This window comes from Dermochelys coriacea, chromosome 24, assembly GCF_009764565.3.
Source record: "Dermochelys coriacea isolate rDerCor1 chromosome 24, rDerCor1.pri.v4, whole genome shotgun sequence".
Taxonomy (NCBI): Eukaryota; Metazoa; Chordata; order Testudines; family Dermochelyidae; genus Dermochelys; species Dermochelys coriacea.
In genome coordinates, this window is record NC_050091.1 from 13,362,209 (window position 1) to 13,380,070 (window position 17,862).

A 17,862-nucleotide genomic window follows, 5' to 3' on the forward strand; every position below is an offset into this window, starting at 1 on the left:
AAGGAGGTGTAAATTTGTAAGGATCAGAGTAACTGAGCATTGGAGCAATTTCCCAAGGGTTGTGGTGAGTCCTCCATCACTTGGTAATGTTAAATCAAGCTGGGATATTTTTCTAAAAGTTCTGCTCTAGGAATTATTTTGGGGCAATTCTCTGGCCCATGTAACCTGGGAGGTCAGACGAGATGATCACACTGGTCCCTACCAGCTTTGGAATCTATGTATCTATCATTTTAATGAAGTATATTAGAGTCTTGATTTTGTTCATTTTTAGATCATTTTGGGGCATTTGGTTCTTTATGGTCTGTCCTTTTCTACATCTTCGTGTTATTATTCTTCTTATCATGTCATGTTTGCTCCCAATGCGTCTCCAGCTCTTCTTCTTTCCTGTGTTTGTTGAAGATCAAGGGATCTATTAAACAAAGGGTAACATTTTCAAAAGGGTGTAAGTTCTATTTTTACAAGTGTTTAGGCCATAGAAACCTAGCTGAGAGTCAATGAGACAAAACAGAAGATCATAAGAATGGTCATACTGAGTCATACCAAAAGGCCATCTAGCCCAGAATCCTGTCTTCTGACAAGTTTCAGAGTAGCTGCCGTATTAGTCTGTATTCGCAAAAAGAAAAGGAGGACTTGTGGCACCTTAGAGACTAATAAATTTATTTGAGCATAAGCTTTCATGAGCTACTGCTCACTTCATCGGATGCATTCAGTGGAAAATACAGTGGGGAGATTTATATACATAGAGAACATGAAACAACGGGTGTTACCATACACACTGTAACGAGAGTGATCACTTAAGGTGAACTATTACCAGCAGGAGAGCGGGGGCGGGGGGGAACCTTTTGTAGTGATAATCAAGGTGGGCCATTTCCAGCAGTTGACAAGAACGTCTGAGGAACTACAATACCCACCTGCTGAAGTGAAGAAACAGATTGACAGAGCCACAAGAGTACCCAGAAGTCACCTACTACAGGACGGGCCCAATAAAGAAAATAACAGAACGCCACTAGCCATCACCTTCAGCCCCCAACTAAAACCTCTCCAACGCATCATCAAGGATCTACAACCTATCCTGAAGGACGACTCATCACTCTCACAGATCGTGGGAGACAGGCCAGTCCTTGCTTACAGACAGCCCCCCAATCTGAAGCAAATACTCACCAGCAACCACACACCACACGACAGAACCACCAACCCAGGAACCTACCCTTGCAACAAAGCCCGTTGCCAGCTCTGTCCACATATATATTCAGGGGACACCATCATAGGGCCTAATCACATCAGCCACAGTATCAGAGGCTCGTTCACCTGCGCATCTACCAATGTGATATATGCCATCATGTGCCAGCAATGCCCTTCTGCCATGTACATTGGTCAAACTGGACAGTCTCTACGTAAAAGAATAAATGGACACAAATCAGACATCAAGAATTATAACATTCAAAAACCAGTTGGAGAACACTTCAATTTCTTTGGTCACTCGATTACAGACCTAAAAGTTGCAATTCTTCAACAAAAAAACTTCAAAAACAGACTCCAAGGAGAGACTGCTGAATTGGAATTAATTTGCAAACTGGATACAATTAACTTAGGCTTGAATAGAGACTGGGAGTGGATGGGTCATTAAACAAAGTAAAACTATTTCCCCATGTTATTCCCCCTCTCCCACCCCCCACTGTTCCTCAGACGTTTTTGTCAACTGCTGGAAATGGCCCACCTATGTTAACACCCATTGTTTCATGTTCTCTAGGTATATAAATTTCCTCACTGTATTTTCCACTGAATGCATCCGATGAAGTGAGCTGTAGCTCACAAAAGCTTATGCTCAAATAAATTTGTTAGTCTCTAAGATGCCACAAGTACTCCTTGTCTTCTGACAGTGGCCTTTGCCAGGTGCCCGAGAGGGAATGAACAGAATAGGGAATCATCAAGTGATCCATCCCCTGTCTCCCATTCCCAACTTCTGGCAAACAGAGGCTAGGGACACCATATTTGTCCATCGTGGCTAATAGCCATTGATGGACCTATCCTCCATGAATTTATCCAATTCTTTTTTGAACCCTGTTATAGTCTTGGTCATCACAACATCCTCTGACAAGGAGTTCCATAGGCTGACTGTACATTGCATGAAGAAATACTTCCATTTGTTTCTTTTACACCAGCTGCCTATTAATTTCATTGGGTAACCCTTTGTTCTTGTGTTATGAGAAGAATAAACAACACTTCCCTATTTAAGTGCTCAACACTCGTCAGGATTTTATAGACCTCAATCATATCCCCTCTTAGTCGTCTCTTTTTCCAAGCTGAAAAGTCCCACTCTTATTAATCTCTCCTCATACGGCAACCGTTCCATACCCCTAATCATTTTTGTTGCCCTTTTCGGTACCTTTTCCAATTCCAATTTATTTTTTTGAGATGGGGCGACCACATCTGCACATAGTATTCAAGGTGTGGGCGTACCATGGATTTATATAGAGGTGATATGATATTTTCAGTCTTATTATTTATCCCATTCTTAATGATTCCCAACATTCTGTTCACTTTTTTGCCTGCCACTGTCCATTGAGTGGATGTTTTCAGAGAACTATCCACAATGGCTCCAAGGTCTCTTTCTTGAGTGGTAACAGCTAATTTAGACCCCATCATTGTATATGTATAGTTGGGATTATGGTTTCCAAAGTGCATTACTTTGCATTTATCAACACTGAATTTCACCTGCCATTTTGTAGCCCAGTCACCCAGTTGTGTGAGAACCCTTTGTAACTCCTCACAGTCTGCTTTGGACTTAACTATCTTGAGTAGTTTTGTATCGTCTGAACATTTTGCCACCTCAATGTTTATCCCATTTTCCAGATCAGTTATGAATATGTTGAACAGCACAGGTCCCAGTACAAACCCCTGGGAGACACTGCTTTTTACCTCTCTCCATTCTGAAAACTGACCATTTATTCCTACCTTTGTTTCCTATCTTTGAACCTGTTACTGATACATGAGAGGACCTTCCCCCTTATCTCACAACAGCTTACTATCCTTAAGAGCCTTCGGTGAGGGACCTTGTCAAAGGTGTTCTGAAACTCCAAGTACACTACATCCACTGGATCACCCTTGGCCATATGATTTTTGACGCCCTCAAAGAATTCTAGTTGATTGGTGAGGCATGATTTCTCTCTACAAAAACCATGTTGATTCTCCCCAACAAATCATGTTCATCAATGTGTGTGACAATTTTGTTCTTTACTAGAGTTTCAACCAGTTTGCCTGGTACTGAAATCAGGCTTACCGGCCTGTAATTGCCGGGATCACCTCTGGAGCCGTTTTTAAAAATTAGTGTCATATTAGCTATCCTCCAGTCATCTGGTACAGAAGCTGATTTAAATGCTAGCTTACGTACCACAGTTAGCAGTTTGAAATTTCACATTTGAATTCCTTCAGAACTCTTGGGTTAATACCATCTGGTGCTGGTGACTTATTACTGTTTAATTTATCAATTTGTTCCAAAACCTTCTCTAATGACACCTCAATCTGGGACAGTTCCTTGGATTTGTCACCTAAAAAGAATGGCTCAGGTTTGGGAATCTCCCTCACATCCTCAGCCGTGACGATCAATGCAAAGAATTCATTCTGTTTCTCTGAAATGGCCTTATCATCCTTGAGTTCTCTTTGAGCACCTCGATCATCCAGTGGCCCCACTGGTTGTTTAGCAGCTTCCTGCTTCTGATGTACTTACACATTTTTTTGCTTTTATTTTTTCAGTCTTTGGCTAGCTGTTCTTAAAATTCTTTTTTGACCTTCCTCATTATATTTTTACACTTCATTTGCCAGAGTTCATGCTCCTTTCTATTTTCCTCAATAGGATTTAACTTCCACTTTTAAAGGATGCCTTTTTGCCTCTCAAAGCTTCTTTACTTAGTTGCTTACCCACGGTGGCCCTTTTTTGGTTCTCTTACTATGTTTTTTAATTTGAAGGATACATTTAAATTGAGCCTCTATTATGATGTCTTTAAAAAGTTTCCAGGGATTTGCAGGCATTTCACTTTTGTGTTGTACCTTTTCATTTCTGTTTTACTAACTTTCTCATTTTTGTGTAGTTCTCTTTTCTGAAAGTAAATGCTATCGTGGTGGGCTGCTGTCATGTTTCCTCCGCTACAGGGATGTTAAATTTAATTATAATATGGTCACTATTACCAAGCAGTTCAGTTATATTCTCCCTTTGGACCTGATCCTGTGATCTACTTAGGACTAAATCAAGCATTGCCTCTACCCTTGTGGGTTCCAGGACTAGCTGTTCCAAGAAGTAGTCACTTAAGGTGTCAAGAAACTTTATCTCTGCATCCTGTCCTGAAGTGGCATGTACACAGTCAATATGAGCACAGTTGAAATCTCCCATTATTACTAATTTTTTTTTATTTTAATAGCCTCTCTAGTCTCCCTGAACATTTCACAGTCACTACCACTGTCCTCCTCAGGTGGTCGGTCACATATCCCTACTGATATATTCTTATTATTCGAGCATGAAATTATTATTCATCGAGATTCTATGGTACAGTTTGGTTTATTAAAGATTTTTACTTCATTTGACTCAACGCTTTCTTTCACATAAAGGGCCAGTCCCCCATCAGCATGACCCGTTCTGTCCTTCCAATATATTTTTTACCCTGGTATTACTGTGTCCCATTGATTATCCTCTCTCAACCAAGTTTTTGTGATGCCTGTTACATCGATATCCTCATTTAATACAAGGTCTAGTTCAGCCATCTTATTATTTAAACTTCTAGCATTTTTATTTAAGAACTTAAATGTCACTTTTTAACTGTCTGCCATTACATGGTGTAATTGAATTGACTTAGGTTTCTGTAGGTGAGGTTTTCAAAAGGTGCTTAACTCCTAACTTCAATGGGAATTTGGCGTCTAACTCCCTTAACCACTTTTAAAAATCTAGTCCTGCCTCTTCTTTGCCAAGCGCAAGCCTTCAAACCTCATGAGCCAGCCCCTAAAACATCATGAGATTGGTTTGAAAAGAAAGACATTTGGATTCTTCTTTTTTGGCTTATGATTTTTTCGGGGGGGCATTTCAAGCTTTTCTCTGTAACAACGAAGGCTGCAAACTTAACTTAAAAAAAAAGAAAAGAAAAAAAAGCTGAATTCCTACCTAATCATCTGATTCCAGGATCTGAGGCTTGGAGGAAAAGGACAAGCATGGCAAATGCCGCAACCAAATTGTAAAAGTCGGCAACACTACAAAATTCCACCGAAAGTTTTGGAAAACCAGAAATATTCAGCTCTGTTCGGAAACGAATGGAGTGAAGAGGTGTTTAAAATATTGGGGATTTTAAATAAAATGTGGGTGGCTGTGGCATGCTGTACCTCAAAACAGCACCCTGGAACCCCCATATTCACCACGGCATAGCAATATGAACAAAGTCTGCCTTGTGAGGTATCATTAGAAAAGTCTTGGTGTGTTGATTATTAATATCCTGTTGAATTGTATGTGCTGTCACTGTATGTGAGGTTGTGAATTTTGCTATGTGTGTATTACTGAAATAAGTTGTGATGTTGGAAGCACCCACAATCAGCCTTTCAGATACAACAATGGAGGAGCCAGACAGTGTTAATTGCTCATCAGCACCCATCTAAGAATCCACTATGGAGATTTCTCAGAGAGAACACATAGACAATGGAGACTGTCTGAACCATGTCAGAGGAAAAGATCTTTCCATCAAGCTGGAAGAAACTACAAAAGAGGGAAAGTGACATCACCACTTGGCCTCATTCCCCTCACAACTCAACACCTGAAAACACGTTTAGAAGACAAAGACTTTGACCTAGGAAGGTTTGGTATCAGGGTGGAAGACAAGCCTAGCCTATTTATTGAGTAGGGTTACCAGATAGCAACGGTAAAAAAACGGGACGGGGGTGGGGGGTATAGGCGACTATATAAGAAAAAGTCCCCATATATGGGACTGTCCCTTTAAAAATGGGACATCTGGTTACTCTAATACTGAGGAACTGTCACCTGCTTGTACCATCTGCCAGGGTGAGACACGGCTTGATTCAAATCCTGTCTAGTTTATTATCTCAGATTGGGAATTTACTTTTATTTCTTAGGTAACCAACTGTGATCTCTACGCTCGCTGCTTTTAATCACATAATATCTGTCTGTAGTTAATAAACCTGTTTTATATTCCACCTAGAACTGTGTATTTGGTTGAAATGCTTGGGAAATCTCAGCTCAGTTGACAAAGACTGGCGTTTGTGCTCTCCACATTGGGGGAGGCGCCGACTGGGCAATGAACTTACACTGGCCAGGCTTCTGACTAGGGCAGGACAATACAGTTCTGGGCTGCAAGGCCACGGAGCCGGGGGGAATTGACTGGAGCCTCCCTATTGGTGGTTCATGAGTGGCGGGGACAAACATTCATGGAACTCAGCTGCGTGTGTCCCTGTCTGGGGATGGCTGTGTAAGTGCAGGGCTTGCCAGAGGTTTGTAGCTTGACACAGCATCACAGTGTGAGAAGGACAACCCAGGTTGGTGGGACAGGGGGCTCAGAGGTCCTACTGTCCATGTTGCATGCCAGGAACCCTGTCATAGTGGCTTTTTAAACCAGTGTCTCAATGAATCCTGATAGTCCAGACCAAAATTCATGCAGCTTTCACCCTTCGCTATGTTGCTGGCTGTTCTCCAGTGTCCAACCAATCCCTCAGCCAGTCGTGGAGCAGACTCTATGTCGTGTGGCTCACAGTCAATGACACGAGAGATTCACAATTCACTCGCCACCTGGCAGGGTCTCTCCAGGACATTCATGGGGTGATCAGGGGTGAAGGGCGGTAGGGCCCACCCATGAATCACTCCTGACCCAAGCTGAGTCTGGTGTGTGTCCAGGTGTGAACGGGCTGAATTTCTGCAACAATGTGACTGCAGCTCATCTCCTGCTCTGGGGCTGTGGCTGCCCCGGATGTGGGCGACCATCTGTGCAGACGGGATCTCAGACCCTTTGTCACGAGAGGCCACAGAGCTGAGCCGAGGTGTTTGAGGCTTGCACGGAGCTGGCTGCCTTAGAGACTTTGCAGACTCAGATTAGTGAGCATCCCCCACACCCGATGAGACCCCCCCCTTCTCCCCCTCCCCGAGAGGACAGCTTCCTGCCCCCAGACAGAGTCTGTGGGTAGAGGGAGGTGCAGATGGTGTGTGTATGTTGGGGGAATCAATTCCGAGATGCCGTGTCTGATTCCCCCAGGACATAGATAAAACAGTGAGATTAAACCTTCCAGCTTCAATGCTAGGGTGATATCCACAATGCCCCCCCCCATATCTGTCTCTGTCCCCCCACCTCCTACCCCAGGTACTTCCCTGAAATTACTGCACTCCCCACAGGAGCCTCCCCATATCCCTCCCAGCCCCACCCATCAGTGCTGCAGCCCCTAAATTGAAGTGGTTTTCATCATATACAGGGTTTAAAGTTTGATTCAGTGGCTCTCAGCACCCCCACTATACAAATTGTTCCAGGAACCCTGATCCAACCCCACTCCCCACGAGAAGCCCCCCATCCCAAATTCCTCCCTGTCACTTGTATAAACATCCCCCACGCCCCAACCCAGAGGTGGCCACATCTCATGGGAAAAGACTCAGTAGACCAGTGGCTGTCAATCTTCCCAGACTACTGTACCCCTTTCAGGATTCTCATTTGTCTTGTGTACTCCCAAGTTTCGCCTCACTTAAAAACTACTTCTGTTCAAAGTCAGACATAAAAATACAAGTGTCACAGGACACTACTACTGATAAATAGTTTACTTTCTCATTTTATCATATAATTATAAAATAAATAACTTGGAACATAAATGTACTTGCATTTCAGTGGACAGTATATAGAGCAGTATAAACAAGTCATTGTTTGAAATTTTAGTTTCTACTGACTATGCAAGTGCTTTTTATGTAGCCTGTTGTAAAACTAGGGAAATATCTAGATGTGCTGATGTACCCCACAGAAGACCACTGCATACTCCCGGTGGTACACATACCCCTGGTTGGGACACACTCCCATAGACTGTTATCCAAAGGCTCAGGGCTGATGATGGCAGTAAAAGCACCAGGCCAGCAGATGGCAGCATACGTGCAATTCAGGTGCTTGTCAGAAACTCGTAATCGAGTCACCCCGTCCCCTTCCCTTTCACTTGGTCTACACTAGGCAACATATAATGGTGCAATTGCGTCGCTCGGGGATGTGGAAACCCCCCTCCCCCCGGGTGACGCTGTTATACCGACCTAACGCCTGGTGTAGACGATGCTTTTCCCATCAGCACAGCTCCCGCCTCTCGGGGGGTTGGATTAATGACGCCGATGGGAGAAGCTCTTGAGTCAGCACAGACAGCGTCTTCACTGAGCTGCTACAGTGCCATTGCTGCATCGTTGCAGCCTTCCACGTGTAGACGTGTCCTTTGATCAATTGAACTGACTGAGCTCCATGAGTCTCTCTCTGCCTGGGGGCCAGTCCGTTAATGCTTCTCATGGCTCTTCTCTGACCCCTCTCCAGCTGCTCAACATCCTTCTTGAAGGGTGGGCACCAGTACCGGACAGAGGATCCCAGCTGTGGTTGCACCAGGGCCAGATCCAAGGGAAAATCACCTCCCTGCTGCTAATCAAGATTGCCCTGTTGATGCATCCCAGGATGGCTGGAGCCCTGTTGGCCCTGGGAGCTCATGTTGAGCTGAAAAGTGTCCCCACGCCTGAGGCCTCGAGGCAAATGATGAGAGACTAAGGCAGGTTGCAGGCCAGGCTGTGGTTTGTGTGGTCTCCAGCACAGAGCGAGGGTTTCCTTAGCGTTGCCTGGCCTGTTACGTGTACCAGGCTGAGGGGTGGGTTCCCTGCAGCAAAGGCTGGGCTGAGAATCTTACGCGACCCACTCCCAGTGCGGCTCTGTTCACTTTCCCCAGCCAGGAGGGGCTGGAGGGCAGTGTCTCAGCTGGCATCTCTGCTCCTCGGACCTCGCACGGGGGAGTCAGCTGGAAGTGGCTGTCTCAGCCCTTGCCCTCCGATGGGGGCCCCACCCACCAGCCCACGGATGTGGACAGCTGAATGCAGTCACCTTGCTAGGGCCCAGTGGGGAGTGCAGGGGAGCTGTTAGAGGGCGTTCCCTCCATCCTCCCACTTCTCTGGTTCTTGTCACACTGGCAGCAAAAGACCAGAAGTCCATAGTGCAGACAATGGGATGTTTATTGGGGTTAATGTCCAGCAAGCATGACTCCAATTTCCCTTCCCCCCACTTCCTGGTTGACCCCAGTTTATATAGTAATATTCACAGCTAGACCTTAACCAATTATTTTACTGAAATTTAACTAACCAATCCTAACATATTGTAAAATCATTCTCTAACCAATTGTATCCCACTACCCTAAGTAATTTACACCTAGCAAAATTAATTATACAGCAGACAGAAACAATTAGAGAACCAGACAGTTTAAGAATAGAAAAGTGGGGCCATAAAGATAAAACATACAGAAATGGAGGTTTCATAACGACAACCACTGATAAGTTATTTCTTGCCAAACAGGATGCTATCAAACTGAGTTTTCTTTAACCATCTTTATGTGGTGGTGATGGGCACTATCAGGACAGGATTGTCTTCCTAATAGCCCAATACACCCTTATTTCAATGTGACTGGTTTGGGATTTGAGGACGTGACCATTCGCTTCCCAGCTTATGGCTGCCCCTGCTGCTTAGCCAAAGGCCTGAGCCTAAGAACAAGGCCTCAGACTGTCACAGAATCATAGAATATCAGGGTTGGACGGGACCTCAGGAGGTATCTTGTCCAAGCCCCTGCTCAAAGCAGGACCAACCCCAACTAAAGCATCCCAGCCAGGGCTTTGTCAAGCCTGACCTTAAAAACCTTTAAGGAAGATTTCACCACCTCCCTAGGTACCGCATTTCAGTGCTTCACCAGCCTTCTAGTGAAAAAGGTTTTCCTAATATCCAACCTAAACCTCCCCCACTGCAACTTGAGACCACTAATCCTTGTTCTGTCATCTGGTACCACTGAGAACAGCCTAGATCCAACCTCTTTGGAGCCCCCTTTCAGGTAGTTGAAAGCAGCTATCAAATCCCCCCTCATTCTTCTCTTCTGCAGACTAATCAATCTCAGTTCCCTCAGCCTCTCCTCATAAATCATGTGCTCCAGCCCCCTAATCATTTGTGTTGCTCTCCGCTGGATGCTTTCCAATTTTTTCACATCCTTCTTGTAGTGTGGGGTCCTAAACTGGTACTCCAGACGAGGCCTCACTAGTGCCGAATAGAGGGGAATGATCACGTCCCTCGATCTGCTGGCAATGCTCCTACTTATACAGCCCAAAATGCCATTAGCCTTCTTGGCAACAAGGGCACACTGCTGACTCATATCCAGCTTCTCATCCACTGTAACCCCTAGGTCCTTTTCTGCAGAACTGCTGCCTAGCCAATCGGTCGCTAGTCTGAGGCGGTACATGGGATTCTTCCATCCTAAGTGCAGGACTCTGCACTTGTCCTTGTTGAACCTCATCAGATTTCTTTTGGCCCAATCCTCCAATTTGTCTAGGTCCCTTTGTATCCTATCCCTACCCTCCAGCGTATCTACCTCTCCTCCCAATTTAGTGTAATCTGTAAACTTGCTGAGGGTGCAATCCACGCCATCCTCCAGATCATTAATGAATTATTCTAGAGAGACAAGGCCCATATACAGGCGAACTGTAATTTTGATTCTTTGTTTTTATAGCTCTGTAACTAGCTAAGTGGTAAAAATACACCTAAGTCCTTAAAGTATAGGCCTTTACAGGCAGGCCTGAATATGAATATTCTAACAGGACCTTATGGTTCGCATAACATCTGCATGTAGCTGTGGGTGCCAGAGGCCTTCCAGATTTTGCAGAAGTATTTGGACCCAGCCACATCCTGTGATTGCCACTCATTGTTCTCCCCACCCCAGATATACCCCCACATGAACAGCTTCCTCCTCCGGGCTGAGCCAATCTGGGAGATCTGCAGGCATCATGTTGGGGACTTTGGACAGGGGTCGACTCTGAGACGTTGCATCCCCCCAAGACACGGGTAAGGAAATGAGATAAACTCTCCAGCTTCCTCACTGGATCTCCTGTCCCACCCCTCACACTGCTGCCCCCTGGATCTCTCCCCTTCCAGCAGCCCGCATCCCATCCCCTCATCTGCTCCAGTTAGAACCAGTTGAAATTATTTATGGGGCCTGTTGTCAGAGGTTGGGGCAAAACAAAAAACATTCAGGGAGAGAATAGACACAAGTCCTGTATCTTGTCAGGGGGTTAGAAGATATGACCCTTGCGGTCCCCTTCTAACCCTCTGGCTCTATGTTCCAAAGATCTTCAAACCATTGGTGCCATTGGCCTACAAGGATTTGATTCTATCTTAGTTCAGCTCAGGATCTGGGGAGTATATAAACTCTAAGGAAATTATAAACTCTGCAGCTGACTCTCTCTGTCCGTGAGCACTTTTCTCATTGCTCTTCCTTCCTTTACTCAGTACAATGTCTGCACTGTCCCAGCTGATCCCTGAGGAGGAGGAGGGGATATTGTGACTGCACCTCTTCCAAGAATGGTGTTCCTCCCACTTCTCTTCCTGGTGGTGTGTGCCATGGCCTTCCTTGCTGGGGTGCACTGAACAGCTACGTCTTCTTCATCGCTGGCTGCCATGTGGAGAGGACGGCCAGTGCCATGTGGCTCTGGAACTCGGCCACGACTGATTTCATCTTTATCATCTTCCTGCCTCTCAGATTCATTTCCATTTTCATCCTGGACTTAGACTGGGCCAAGAGTCTGAGCAACACCATCACCTCCTTCCACATGTTCTCCAGCGCCTTCCTCCTCGTGGCCCTTAGTGTCGATTGCTGCATCCTTGTGGCACGCCTGAGTGGGCCTGGAACCACCACACGCCCCCTCTGCCTTTCATTATGGTTTTGGGCATGTGGGCCCTGTCTCTTGGGTTCAGCTTGAGGTACGGTGATCTATTGTAATCCCTCCTCTCACCTGCCAGAACCAGCATGAATTTCCATCCAGATGAAGGGAAGGTGAAGGCCGTCGTTACGATCCAATTCCTGGTCGGGTTTCTGATCCCATTAGCCTTGATCTTGATCCCAACCTTCTACATCGTACTAGCTGCCAAGATGAGAAGGAACAGGCTGATCCAATCCACCAAGCCACTCAAGATTCTTCTTGGATTGATCCCGACCTTTTTTCTCTGCTGGCTGCTGTATCACGTCTTCTCCTTTCTGCTGATCTCAGCTAAGTACCCTCTTCCTATTTTGAAAATGGGAAGTGCTTATGCTTGTGTCCTGACATATTTCAACAGTTGCCTCAACCCCATCTTCTACTTCACTATGGAGGAAGAGTTTCAGGGGTACTGACAATGTGCATGCAACCCCCAAACGCCCGACAAATGGGGGCAGGAGCTGGCTGAATAGGGGAATGGATGAATTGTCGATATTTGCATGGAGAAAGAATTCTGTTCTCTGGGACATGTAACTTCCTCTTGATCCCAAAATTCTTTTTTTTAGCAAGTGAATTTTTTGACCTTATTCATAGAAGAGCCACGAGAATGATTACTCGATTAGAAAACCTGCCTTACAGTGAGAGACTCAAGGAGTACAGTCTATTTAGCCTAAGAGAAGGTGGAGGGGTGAACCTCGCTGAGAGTCAATGAGACTATAACATAATATAACCCTGACAAAGAGTTTCCCAGGCTGGCTGTGTGTTGTGTGAAGAAATACTTCCTTTTATTTGTTTATATACTTCCTTTCATTTCTTTTAACCTGCTGGCTATTAATTTCATTTGGTGACCCCTAGCTCTTGTATTATGGGAAGGAGTAAATAACACTTCCTCATTTACTTTCTTCGCACCCGTCAGGACTTTATAGAGCTCTAACATATCGGCCCGTAGTCGTCTCTTTTCCAAGCTGAAAAGTCCCACTCTTATTAATCTCTCCTTCTATGGAAGCCGTTCCATCCCCTCATCATTTTTGCTGCCCTTTTCTGAACCTTTTCAAATTCCAATATATCTTTTTTTAAATTGATTTATATAGAGGCAATATGACATTTTCAATCTTATCTGTCCCTTTCTTAATGATTCCCAGCAGTCTGTTTGCTTTTTTTGATGGCCGCTGCCATGAGGGAGGGCATGTCAAACTTTTCTCTGCAAAAACGAAAGCTGGAAATTTACCTAAAAAAAAAAAAAGAAGCAAAAGCTGAAATTCCCACCTAATCATCTGATTCCAGGATCTGGGGCTTGCAGGAAAACGACAAACATGGCAAATGTCACAGTGAAAGTGTAAGAGTCGGCGATGCTACAAAATTCCACCAAAAGTTTCAGAAAACCAGAAATATCTAGCTCTATTATTGAAGCCAATGGAGTGAGGAGGTGTTTAAAATGCACGGGACTTTAAATAAAATGTGTGGATGTGGCACTCTGTACCTCAAAACAGCACCCTGGAACCCCCATATTCACCATGGTCATATCAATATGAACAAAGTCTGCCTTGTGAGGTATCATTAAAAAAGTCTTGGTGTGTTGATTATTAATATATCGTTAAATTGTATGTGCTGTCATTGTATGGGGAGTTATGAAGTTTTGCAATGGGTGTGTTACTGAAATAAGTTGTTTTGTTGGGAACACCCAGAACCAGCCTTTAAGGTCTGACCATGGAGGAGCCAGAGCGTGTTACTCGCTCATCAGCACCCATGAAAGAATCCACTATCTCAGGAACTGTATAAAATGGAGATTTCTCAGAGAGAGCACATAGACAATGGAGACTGTTTGACCCAAGTCATCACAAAATATATTTCCATCAGGGTGGAAGAAACAACAGAAGAGGGGAAGTGATGTCACCATTTCGTCTCACTACCCCCACAACTCAACACCTGGAAAAATGTCTGGAGGACAAAAACTTTGAACTTTGGTATCAGGCTGGAAGACAAGCCCAGCCTGTTCATTGAGGATGTGTCACCTGCTTGTACCATCTGCCAGGGTGAGACACGGCTTGATTCAAATTCTGTTTAGTTTGTAGAACTCAGATTACAATTTCCTTTTACTTCTTGGGTGACCAACTGTGATCTTTATGATTGCAGCGTATAATCACTTTAAATCTGTCTGTAGTTAATAAACCTGTTTTATATTCTACCTAAAACTGTGTGTATGGTTGAAGTGCTTGGGAAATCTCAGCTCAGTTGACAAAGGCTGGTGTTTGTGCTCTCCACATCGGGGGAGGCACAGGCTGGGTAATGAACTTACACTTCCCAGGCTTCTGACCAATGCAGGATGGTATATTTCTGGATTGCAAGGCTAGGGAGCCAGGAGGAACTGACTGGAGCCTCTCTGTTGATGGTTCATGAATGGCTGGGAGGTCATTCATGGAACTCAGCTGGGTGTGTCCCTGCCTGGGGATGGCTGTGGAAGTGCAGGGCCTGCCAGAGGTTTTAACTTGACACAGCATCACAGTGTGAGAGGGCTACCACAGGTTAGTGGGACAGAGGGCTCAGCGGCCCCACGGTATAGCTTGCACACCGGGAACTTCATCACTGTGGCTTTTTATACCAGTGTCTCAATGAATCCTGTTATTTCTGGCCAAAATTCACGCAGCTTTCGCCCTTTGCTACGTCGCTGCCTGTTCTCCAGCGTCCAACAAATCCATCAGCCAGTCGTGGAACAGACACAGTGTCATGTGGCTCACAGCCAACGAAGTGAGAGATTCACGATCCACCCACCACCAGCAAAGCTCTCTCCAGGATGTTCGAGGAGGACAGGAGGTGAATGGCGGCCCACCCACAGATCACTCCCAACCCAGCATATCCAGGTGAGAATGGGCTGAATTTTTCCCATGATGCGGCCGCAGCTCAGCTTCTGCGCTTGGGCTGTGGCTGCCCTGGATGTGGGTGATCATCTCTGCAGACGGGATCTCCGGCCCTACTTCATGAGAGACCCCAGAGCTGAGCCAGGCTGTTTGAGGCTTGCACCAAGCTGGCCACCTCGGAGGCTTTGCAGACTCAGCTTTGTGAGTATCTCCCACCCCTGCTGAGCCACCCCCCACCCCCGAAAGGACAGCTTCCTGCCCCCAGACAGAGTCAGTGGGGGTGGGGGGAGCAGCAGGTGGTGTGAGTGTGCTGAGGGAATCAATTATGAGATGCCGTATCTGATACCCCCAGGACATAGGTAAGAAAGTGAGAATAAAGCTTCCAGCTTCAGTGTTAGGGTGAAATCCAAAATGGTCCCCCCAGATCTGTCTGTGCCCCCCAACCCCTGCTCCAGGTTCCTCCATGCCCCCTCCCCACCTCCCATAGCAGCCCCTCCATATCCTGACCCGCAACCCATAGCAGCCTCTCCAGATCGCTCCCGGCCCTTCTATTGGTGCCGTACCTCCTGGCTTGAAGTGGTTTCCATGGGTTTGATTCAGTGGCTCTCAACACCCTCAATATGCAAATTGTTCCAGCAACCCTGACCCCACCCCACTCCCCACAGCAGGCCCCCTGAATTCCTCCCTGTTTACTTGCTTACAAAATCAGACAGCACACTAGTACTGACAAATGGATTACTTTCTAATTTTACAATATAATTATAAAATAAATTGATTGGAATATGAATATTGTACTTACATTTCAATGGACATTATATAGAGCAGTATAAACAAGTTACTGAATGAAATTTTACTTGGTACTGATTATGCTAGTGCTTTTTGTGTATCCTATTGTAAAATTAGGCAAATATCTACATGAGCTGAGGTACCCCCTGGAAGATCTCTGTGCACTCCCAGTGGACGTGTACCCCTGGTTGAGAACCCCCACTGCTATAGACTGTTATTCAAAGGCTCAGGGCTGACGATGGCTGTAAAACCACCTGGCCTGTAAGTGGCAGCATACGTGCAATTCAGCTGCTTGTCAAAAAATGGCAATCAAGTCACCCCGTCACCTTCCCTTTCGCTTGGTCTACACTAGCAACTGATGTTGATATAACTACGTTGTTCGGGGATGTGGAAAACCCACTCCCCTGGGTGATGCTGTTATACTGACCTAATGCCCGGTGTAAACAACACTTCTCCCATCAACACAGCTACCGCCTCTCTGGGGGATGGATTAACAACGCCAATGGGAGAAGCTCTTGTCTCAGCACAGACAGCATCTTCACTGAGCTGCTACAGCACCACAGCTGCATCAATGCAGCCTTCCCTGTGTAGACATGCCCTTTGATAAACTGAACACACTGAGTGTGACGTTCCCCGCTGGTGTTGTCTGGACCAGTGATCTGCTAGGCCTCTCCACTCCTCGACTGTGGGTGCCTGCCTTACCCTGCTCTGCTGTGAGAACCCCCACTCCTGGGCTGTTCACGCACAGCCTCTGGCATGTAAGCTACTCCCAGCTACTTGCAACCAAATGACACTAGCCAATATCTCTGGTCCCAGACACAACCCTAGGAACCTCTGTCTTGCAGTGTCCAGTTATGCCCGCTGGACGCTGCAAGCTTATATGAGTTCATCAATTTAAAAAAGAAATTGATATGTACCAGGCTTGTTATCCCAAGGAGATCCTCTGACATGCTTCAAACTAAATGCACTGCTTCAGGTAGAATAAACAAACAAATGTAATGACAATAAAGATAGATTTTATGTGATTATAAGTCAAAACATAACAAGTCAGATGTGGTCGAATGAAATAAAAGCAAGACGCACTCTAAGCTGATCTTAAAACTTTCAGTGCCCTTACAAACTTAGATGCTTCTTACCACAGGCTGGCTGGTTGCTCTTCACCCTGGTTCTCCCCTTTGATCAGTGCTTCAGTCGCTTAGGGGTGTCTATAGGTATAGGTGGAAGAGAGTGAAAGCATGGCAAATGTCTTTCCCTTTTATCATGTCCTTTCTTCTCTTTTGGCTTTGCCCGCCCACCCTTCAGAGTCAGGTGAGCATTACTGAGTCTCTCCAAGCAAGGTTGAGCAATTCCCCTGGTGTGGCCTCATGCAGGTGAGTCATTGCATTATTGCTCCCTTGCAGAACAATGGCTGCTGATGGGTTGTTTGACATCCCATATGGGCATTGGTTACTTTCCTTGCTGTTGCCTCTGAGGAGCTAAGATCTGGCTGATTCCCCCAATTTACAGCATGTTTTAGTGACCACCATGATACACAATTCTCACAACTTCATGTGCATTGATGCTTATATATATGGATCGAGAAATGACTTGCAGCAGAACATGACCTTTCCCCTGATACCTTACGAGGCCTGCTTTATATGTAAGATCATGATTATATGAAAATGAGGAATATGGGGATTACAGCACACTCCCCCGAGGTATAGAATATCACACTGAGCTCCTGGAGTCTCTCTCTGTCAAGCCCTGGGGCCAGTCATTTAATCCTTCTCATGGCTCGTCTCTGACCCCTTTCCAGTTGCTCAACATCCTTCTTGAAGGCTGGATGCCAGAACCGGACACAGGATCCCAGCTGTGGTCACACCAGGGCCGGATACAGAGGGAAAATCACCTCCCTGCTCCTAATCGAGATTCCCCTTTTGATGCATCCCAGCACGGCCGCATTCCTGTCGGCTCTGGGAGCTCTTGTTGAGCTGAAAACTTCCCCCACACCTGAGGCCTCCAGGCAAATGACGAGAGATGATGCCAGGTTGCAGGCTGGGCTGTGGTTTGTGTGGTCTCTAGCACAGAGCAAGGGTTTCCTTAGCGTTGGATGGCCTGTAACATGACCGGGCCGAGGGGTGGGTTCCCTGCAGCAAAGCCAGGGCTGACAATCTCACGTGTCCCACTCCCAGCGGGGCTGTGTTCCCTTTCCCCAGCCAGGAGGAGCAGGAGGGCAGAGTCCCAGTTGCCATCTCAGATCTA

At 45.9% G+C, this 17,862-nt stretch overlaps 1 pseudogene; it reads left to right on the forward strand.

The window, feature by feature from the left end:
* Positions 1–10,872: 10,872 nt before the first annotated feature.
* LOC122457382 lies at positions 10,873–12,663 on the forward strand (annotated as a pseudogene).
* Positions 12,664–17,862: the final 5,199 nt, after the last annotated feature.